Below are 10364 nucleotides of genomic sequence, written 5' to 3' on the forward strand. Positions count from 1 at the left end.
ATATCAAATAATTTATTAAAGTTTGACAAACATGTATTATTATATCATTTGATTGCAAGCAAGGCATACAATAAGACCGTTGGTTTTCCCGTTTGAATGGTTTTACACTAGTAATTTTGGGGCCCTTTATAGCTTGTTGTTCGGTGTGAGCCAAGGCTCCGTGTTGAAGGCCGTACTTTAACCTATAATGGTTTAATTTTTAAATTGTTATTTGGATGGAGAGTTGTCTCATTGGCACTCACACCACATCTTCCTATATCTATATACAGAAATCCGTCAGAATGAGTTGACAGTAATAGTCAAGTTTTACAGAAAATTTGGCAACAATTGGGGAGCAGTTTAAGTAGATGTAAAGGACAACCGTGGTAATTTACCAATGGCAGTCGCACAACTTTATACGGGAGGTAAATTTAAGAAACTGAAAAGACGAATGAGCGACCAAATAAAAAGGATTTCATGGACGGTGTGCTAGCAAATGAAAACAAATGTCAAATTGTTACTTGAAATTGATTTAAAAAAAAAGTTACCAACAGAAAGGGCACCCGTAAGAAAAGATACAACCTGTTATTTCATATATCTAATTTATTTAATCAATATGATTAAAATGTTCCTTTACATACAAATAGTCACAAATCTTTCTCTGTTATTCTAAGACAAAATGTAATGTCTGCACATTGTGTTTTCCTTCTGACTGGTGTTTTGGTATCTAAATATGTTGGACAACCCAGAGCGGACTACTTTGTTAATGTCATGGCAACCCGATCCCTTGTGAAAATACTATAATGTCTGGTTATAATATCTTTTGGTTTGTTGCATTTTATTATAGAGTTCTTTTTTAGTACCATTTCCATTATCTCTCCGTTTCATTGTTTAATGTGAAAAAAGTATATTAAATGATAGAATTTTGAAGATATTTCCGCGTATAATTGCATACATTTAAGAAATCATTAAAGTGTTACAATGTGTAAAGAGCAAAAATGTAAAAGATAAGCCCCCCTCCAGAAAAAAAACTGTTTAAAAGAGACGTGGTGGTTTGTTTAATATACCAAAGGTAAATGTTGTATCTTTTCTTACAAGTTATTTACAAGTTGAGAAAAATATGCCAAAAAAAGGAAACAAAACGTTTACTAATTTAATGCGTCTGAAGCGTGTTTCTGGATTTACCTTCATCACGAACGCTCAAAGCCAAACATTTGAAATCCGAAGATGTATAAGTACCGAAACCGTTGAAGAGCTATATGACAAAACAAATACCTGAAATACATAGCCAAATTCATCTAAAGTCAGAGCATCATCGCCAGTTTCTATATGTTATAAAAGTATATCGAGGTATCGACCCAGCCTCCAAAAATGTACACACTACTTTTTATTAGTCATGTAAGTGTGCATTAGAATTGGGTATGTTTCTACTGAATAATCAACATTGATATTTAAACTTTTGAGAACAACTTCCTAATAGTTATCTCCAGGAATATTTTGATTGTTTATGTTCGCATTGAAATTATTATGTACAAAATAATAGTTAGCTTTATCACTGAAGTAACTTCAAGATATAAATGCTTATAGCATTACTAAATTTTTTTTTTATATATTTCGAGAAAAAATAGTCTGAAAAGAACACGACTTCTTTTTTAGATGAAGCGACGTAATAGCACGCCTCTAGCGGAAATTGAAATAACTTTCTCCCTTAATTTGTTTGTTAAATCAAAAAGCCATTACACGGTATTTCCTTTTTTTATGCACTTGAAATTGTATGACATGATTTATAGTAATGGAAAAGTAAGACTACTACATTCATCTGACATTTTTTCAACATTATTCGCATGTGCGCAAAATAAATAGGTGTCTTCTATTCCATCCGCTATTAGAACTAATTTGCAATTAAAAGTACACGTGTTTGAGAAAAATTAAAACAAGTCATTTAATTCAATTTCGAAGGGAGAGCATATTTATTTATGTTGCCTGTGTGCTTAATTCAAAATTAGAGAAGCATTGTAAAGTTACATTGTCAAATCTCATTTCAGGTTGCATTTCTGTAAATATTGACAATGCAATCTCCCATGATAATTTCTTTTACGGCTTAAACTGTACCACTTTTAATATGAATTTAAAAATAAATCTTATCTTAGAATTGAAAGTTCATATGCACACAATTTTTTTCAAAGGTCAAAATATAGGGCTGTGCGGCATATTTTCAACGTTAAAAGGTTACCACAGATTTCAATGTAAACAATATGCACATGTTAATTTACTAGTAACATTACCACGTTATGTCTCTGTTAGATGGAACAAAGATTAATAATTTTTAAAGAATCAGTTTGACAAAGCTGTGATAACAGGGACAAATTAAAACTCTACATTTGATTCATTAAAAATATAGCAATAATTACAATAAAAAAGGGCGAAAGATACCAGAGGGATATTTAAATGTGAAAGGTACAGAAACAGCTTTAATACAAAAAATGTAGTTAATATCTAAAGATTGCAGTCTTGTAACTGACTACTCCACAGGGTTACATGCAAAACAGCTGAATAAAAAAATAAAAAAATGCTACATAGAAAAAAAAATATGTTCATATCATGTATGTACTAATGTGAAATTGTGACTTAATCGAAAAAAAAAAAGGGCATGCCACGAAGAATAAAAAGTTACGTAACCCTGATATAAAAACATTTTTTTCTACTTTCTGTTTGCGGTTTTTACTAGGTAGGCCGCACTACTTCCAGTAAACATGATATCCATTTTACTGGATTGATATCCCCCAGAAAATGCAAGATTTTGTTTAAGTCTATATATATGTTTCAATTCAGCAGAAACCAACATTCAAACAGAAAAAATTAAGTTCAGAAAAAATTTTTGAAAAAAATGCACTGTTTTGACATGCACCGAAAACTGGAGTTGTAATACAAGACTGGTACCTATAACAATATTGATATGTCTTAAAATAAAAATCATTTACTTAGTTTCATTAAGTAGCCATATTTGAATATAAAAAAGGCTATCAAAAGAACTGTTTGACAGTATTAATAAAAAAAACACTATTAAAGCAGTACCTCTTTTTGAAAACAGACAAAATATTTGGAAATCAGTCGTGTCTATCAAATAATCTGTAAATCTCATTCTAGTCTATCTTTATGAATGTTTTCTTATTATTTATATACTGTGAAGCAAGAAGAGTATTCTTAGCTATTATTTTTGTTCCTTCTGCTGATTCATGCACATTCAATAGTTTACCCCTCCCCCTTTTTTCAATAAAATCTACTCAAGTGGGCCACTTGTTTAAGTTAAAATTGAAAAACTAATCAACACTTTTTCATATTGAAGAATTTGCTACAATACAACTATCTGAACACAAGAAAGACCATACCTTTCTCTTGTTTGACTATACTGGTCTTTATACATGCCTAGTATATCATGGTTTTCAGACTGTACTTTATACACCAATGCATATAAAATTTGAAATAAAATTCAAGAAAAAACAAAATGAATAATGAAGTTGGTGTGTTGATTATTTGTCCCACCTAATTACACAGATCCTTGTCACAAAGGATAGTTTTAGAAAAAATCTACTTTTTAAACAAATTGTTAACCCAAATATTGAAATTTCAATTAACCATGCAGTGCCCCAGACAGGAAAATAAGTATAGACTAATGAAAAATGAACTTTTTAGAAAATCTTTTCACCAAAAGTTCATTTTATATATATTCTACCTAAATGTCAACAATTAAGCCATAACAATAATGTCCCTAAAGAAAAATATTACTTTTGTATGTAGCTGTCTCTTCAACTTTTAACTTATGTTCAATAAAACTAGAATTTTCATCACAAGAAGAAGATTTCATTGAAAAAAATCTTTCTATGATTTTTTTAATTGAAAATCATGTATGTAATACCATAAAAATCTCAATTTGCCTCAAACTATTGTGCTTTATATCTATAAATACTTTTGAATGGTGTCTAGTATGAAAAAGCATAATTATTTCATAATTTCTTAAATCTTGATGTTCTATCATTTTGGGCACACCAAAGTTCATATGAGTTACTTCCTTGCAGTGAACATATGAAAAAAGTACCCTATGCAGGTTGCAGTCTTGTAATTGACTGCTCCATAGGCTTACATGCAAAACAGCTGAACATTGAAAATAAAAAAATAAAAAATGCTCAATAGAAAACAACAATTTCATGTTCATACCATGTATGTACTGATGTGAATTTGTGATTTAATCGAGAGAGAAAAAGTGGGTCATGTCACGAAGAATAAAAAGTTACGTAATCATGAAGTCAAAACACTTTTTTTTCTTTCTGTTTGCTGTTTTTACTAGGCCGCACCACTTCCATAAGACAGTTTAATTCCTTGACAATTTAAAACGCTTGATTATTTAAAATTATAAGAACACTGGGTAATACACGTCCACCGTTTTGTTAAGACACTTAAGAATAAAATAGAGTTACGGCGTAGAAGTTGTGGCGACGTTACTATGGATATAAATAACGTCGTCAAATATTTTCTGGCAAAAAATCAAACTTCGACACAGAGTAGCTTGAAACGTAGCCTGGTTGCTAAGGACTTGCTTTACACCGATGAATTCGTCTTTCATGTTTGAATCGAATATCATTTAAACAAAATAGTAAAGACATTCGATAATTGTGATGCCTTATATAGCATTTGTGCTTTTAGTGTGTCATGTTCTTTATTGCAAACACTTGTATCTCCAAAACTAAAACGGCTACCCCCTTTTTTATTTTTTGTTGTAATTTTACAAGAATAATTCATATTTGAAATTTAAAAAAACTGTTGAGTAGTTTAATTGCGTACACTTCGACATAAAGTCGAAAACAAAAAAAGTTTAAATGTTTAAATGAAAAGAAATGTATTGTATATCAGTTAAATCATTCAAACGATCTACGTTATTGGTCATTCATTGTTAAGTTTAACTATCAAATAGCATCAACATTAGTAATTTGTTTTGTTAACTAGCTGAAAATAGATTTCAAATAAAGAAACAATAGAGAGAATACAAATTCCTTCTTTTGAACTTTCGAGGGCAGCTAAGGGGGAAGATTTTATAAACGTAGGATTTAAATGTATATGGAATATATCATATTACAGTTTTCTGAATTGTACATTAGCTTGTATCTATGGTAAGTATCTATAATTAGACTTACGCTTAAGCTTTTAGGAAACCCCATTGATAAAGTCAAATCCCCCCATCTTATCTGTGTTTTTCTAATAATCAAAGGGATATACTGTTCTTGGTTAATTTGTTAAGCAAGTAAGGACTAGAACATGCTTGATAATTAAATAAAATCAATAATAAGTGTTGTTCACCGTGTTCACTAATAGTTGTCAATATTATGGAATTGATATAAGTCAGAGATTTAGATAGCTATAAAATCAGGTTTAAACCACCATTTTCTACAAAAGAAAATGCCTGCTCCACGTCAGGAATATGCCATTTCTTAACTATTCGTTTGATGTGTTTCAGCTTTGATTTTGCATTTCGATTAGGGTCTTTTTGTTTGGAATTTTGATCGGAGTTCGTTATTTTTGTGATTTTACTTTTTAAAGCCAGTTTGAAATCACATTATAATAATTGCTGAATACAAAGAAGTAAGTAGTGTCATATATAACAAGACTTCAGAACTGTTTAATAGCGCTACAAAAACTAATAGAGCAAAAAAATACCAAATCAATTAGACAGGTAAAGGGTATAAAAGACACACACTGATCTTTGAACATAAATACCAAATCAATTAGACAGGTGAAGCGTATAAAAGACACACACTGATCTTTGAACATAAATACCAAATCAATTAGACAGGTGAATCGTATAAAAGACACACACTGATCTTTGAACATACATTATAAGTGACGTAATTTGAACATCAATATCCTAATAACACCGCTGTGTAAAACTATCTAATTCAATAAGAAAATTTAAAAAGAAAACAATATCATGTTACCAAGTTTAAAGTTATTTTAAAAATGATTCACCACACACATGATTGAGACTAAATTTGAAGGAAGTTTAGACGATGAAATCATTCAAGCTTAGACATGTTAGATGCCGTCTAACATTCATTTAAATACAGATTGTCACTGCTAATAATAGAAAAGAAATATGACCATTATTTGCAACCACATCGTTGTTTAATGTAAATTTGGCCTTGTTTGTCACATGTTTCGTTTGAATAGAAAAACGCACCTGTATTCTTAGTCATATGAAAAACAAAGAATAACATTCCATGACGTACACGGAAACTTTTGTGTTAGTGTTTTAAGCGAAACAAAATCAAGAGGAAGATATTTTTTTATTTAATCTTGATCAAATTATTTTGTATAGGCCACTGAAGTTTTAAAAATAAAGGGTACATAGTGACAAAATTACAGTTAAAAGTTGAACTAATAAAAAGTTAAATCGCAAAAAAATGAACTGCGAGGAAAATTCCAAACGGACAGTTCCTAATAATATGTTAACGGCCAATCATGGTTTGTGTTTGTATTCGTTTGACAGATTATTCATAAGGTGGAAATCAATGGATTTCAGTTATTATTTCAAGTTCAATACAAATGTTAATATAGTATATCTCAGATGGAACGAACGAGCAAATTAGACAATGCCACATGTTGAAACCTTGAGTTAAGTCTGCTTTTAGAATAATTTGATAATAAATTAAAGAAGGCAAATATTTATTAGTATAAATGATGCAATTAGTATAAATATTATGAATTATTGATCGTAAAATCAGTTATTGGGCCTTCCTGTTGCTTGATAGTAGATTCGAAGTCAAATAAAGGATCTAAGGAATATATAGAGACCATTGCAAATCATACAAAAAAAAAACAAAAAAAAGTTATACGGACAGACCAAATCAAGTAAACAAGATAACTTTTCGTTGCACATACAAAACGAGAGCTGTAGAGATAACAAATGAAACAAAATGAAGACGAGTACGCTGTACATTCATTCTAACCAAAGAAACAAATAACGACTACTACCGATAAGAATTCAGACCAAAGAAACGAAGAAGCTTAACAACATGTCAAATCAACGAAATGAGGATGTATGACAACATGTCATATCACAAAAAAGGCAGAAGCATGACATTACGTCATATCAAAGAATAAGGACGCATGACATCGCGTCAAAATAAAGAATAAGGACGCATGACATCACGTTACATCAAAGAATGAGGGTGCATGACACCACTTCGAATCAAAAGAATGATGACGCATGACACCACATCTAATCAAACAATGACGACGCATGACACCACGACGAATCAAAGAATGATGACGCATGACAAAATATCAAATTAAAGAATGATAAAGGTTGACAACATGTCAAATTAATAAATATTGAAGCTTGACAACATGTCAAATTAATAAATATTGAAGCTTGACAACATGTCAAATTAAAGAAACGAGAAGGCTTCCTACATGTGAAATCATAGAAACAAGAAAGCTTGACAACACTTAATTTCAAAGAAACCAGAAAGCTTGACAACATGTCAAATCAAAGAAACGAGAAGGCTTCCTACATGTGAAATCAAAGAAAGAAGGAAGCTTGACAATACTTCATTTCAAAGAAAATAGGAAGCTTGACAACATGTCAAATCAAAGAAACGAGAAGGCTTCCTACATGTGAAATCATAGAAACAAGAAAGCTTGACAACATGTCAAATCAAAGAAACGAGAAGGCTTCCTACATGTGAAATCAAAGAAACAAGGAAGCTTGACAACACTTCCTTTCAAAGAAACTAGGAAGCTTGACAACATGTCAAATCAAAGAAACGAGAAGGCTTCCTACATGTGAAATCAAATAAACAAGGAAGCTTGACAACACTTCATTTCAAAGAAACTAGGAAGCTTGACAAAATGTCGAATCAAAGAAACGAGGAAGATATTGAGCTGACAAAAAGTTGAGCGTACTCACTTACAAGTAATCTTAACCAAAGGAACTTCAGATACAATAAAATACAACAAGATTATCATGAATGTCAACAATAAAATACTTAATCAAGGACATGAACTGAGTAACAAACTCGAAACACGTGGTATTATCAACACTTGAAATAAACCATACATGATAGTGATATACACGATGAAGTACAAATGAATACGTTGAATTAAAATTAAAGTAGTTTAATGTTAGAATAACTTACCAATTTCTGCGATGATCGTTTACTAAAACATTATTTTGGAAAAATCAACTAATCTTCCTCATGACGCTATTAAATGTAATGTAAATACAAGGACAATATTTGTTCACACACACAATAACACACTTCAGTTAATCTGAATAGTTTAGTATTTAAATCTGGTGGAATGTGATATGAATTGTATTTACAAAAAAAGATTCGATAATTGATTATATACAATATCCCTCCACTCGATACAGTTCAATTTTATAATTTGAAACGAGAGTTTGGTGTGATGTGCACAATTTGAAATATCTTTTCCAACTTTGGTAAAATATTATTTTACGATATCTGTTGTTAAAACCAGTCCCCTCTGATAAAACATTCTGTTTTCAGTGATCTCTAAAACGATGTACTCCGTTTATTTACTAGCATGATGCGTACACATTTGTTTTGTAGAGTCATAATATAAACTTACAAAAAATACAAAACAAGTGAGATCAAAAATATTTATATATATATATGATACAGATTTGAGACCCAAATGCATTAAAATGAAAATTATCAATCATCGGAAGACAGTATAAATTGTGCACCATGTTACATTTTTTTCAGTAAATCATAGATTGCATGTTTATCAAGGAAAATAATGACCTCACACAGGTCATTATGTTATGCCTTGGAGCATATATCATTGAAACATGGTATCGTCCGGGTTGATTCTGAAAAAGAATGACCTGTCGTTCTGAAAGAAAATAGCTTCATATAGGTATATACTAATTGTTATTTTCTGTATATTTTTACAATTTGAAAAATAATATCATGATGTACCGCGAGCTGTCGCCGTAAACATTGACACATGAAAGTTGATGTGTAAGATCTGATCTTCCGTATCTCTGCATTCCTTTATATTTTATGCTAGAAGGTCAATCTTATTATGAATAAGTTTATATAAACAAAAAAAGTAAATACATTTTGTTTTTTCCCAGCTAATCAAATATTTCAACAAAAACGCTCTCCAATGAAGACGATACACCATATTGCATTCCCGATGCTGATATTGGTCATGGAAACTTTCGCTACATCAACAAAGAAGATAAACCCTTTTGAAAAGAGCTGATTCGCCAGTATTTATATCAAATTCAATCTGATAGGCAACAGTAGAAATAAATGCAATAAAGCGAGCCTGATGTTCTTAATGTTAAACATGTTAAATGCTTTAATTATCAGCATCATTTAAGTTTGCAGTATTCAAATGCTATCACCGGTGCTGGCTTCACCATTCTTCTTCTTTGTAAAAATACTGATGGCAAATACTTGAAACTTCAACTTATTTTTATGTTTTTCATGGCTGTGTTTGGAATTGCGCTGCTGATTCAGTTTATATCGATGATATTTCACAGACTCGTTACATTGTTGCATATAATGCACCGGAAGTTAACTGTATGAGGCCGAATCAGAACAAGGTTGCATCAATGGACATAACAAGCAAAGTGCAACTCGTTAAGGAAATGCAAAGGTACGCTCGATTTCAACGATTGGTAGCGATGGTGAAGAAGATAGCAGTGTGACAATGAACGATTCACCAAAAGTGAAACGAAAGAAAACCACAGACACACGTCTCACACTTGAAATCAAGGTGGAAAGTTCTTGAAAAAAATTAAGATTTAGATAAGGATCTCGAAAAGGATGGCAGACAGAAAAAGTCTTCCGTAAAGAAAAACAAAGGTCGCAAAGGGAACAGGGGAAGCGGGAAGCGAAGTAAAAAGCACTGAAAGCAATTGAACTATAAGAACAAAGTACAGAAAATAAAGAAAGTATTCTAACAAAAGCGTAAGCCATTAAGGACAAATGGCAAAGATTTGCTAAATCCTCTCGACCAGAAAGTACTGGTTCAGGAGACAAATGGGGATCTCTTCTCAGATCCGTTATTCACGGTCAGTCCCGAACGAGCCTCAATACGATATCGGAAGATGATAAACGGAGTTCATGTTTCCGAAGCTTAGGGAAAAATGAAAAGGACAAATAGCGACTTTTCTTTACTGGACCTTGGGTCTTGGTCAAATAGGAATAGCAATGCTAGCTGAACCAATCTTGAATATAATTAGTGACGAATTATAACCGGGTGACATGGAAGTAGGTGCTACGTCAAAAATTATCCCAGCATCCAAATATGCCGGAACTAGTAACAATCAAACAAGAACGATAATCGAACGTAAA

The sequence above is a fragment of the Mytilus galloprovincialis genome, chromosome 14 (assembly GCF_965363235.1).
Source record: "Mytilus galloprovincialis chromosome 14, xbMytGall1.hap1.1, whole genome shotgun sequence".
In the NCBI taxonomy this organism is placed as follows: Eukaryota; Metazoa; Mollusca; class Bivalvia; order Mytilida; family Mytilidae; genus Mytilus; species Mytilus galloprovincialis.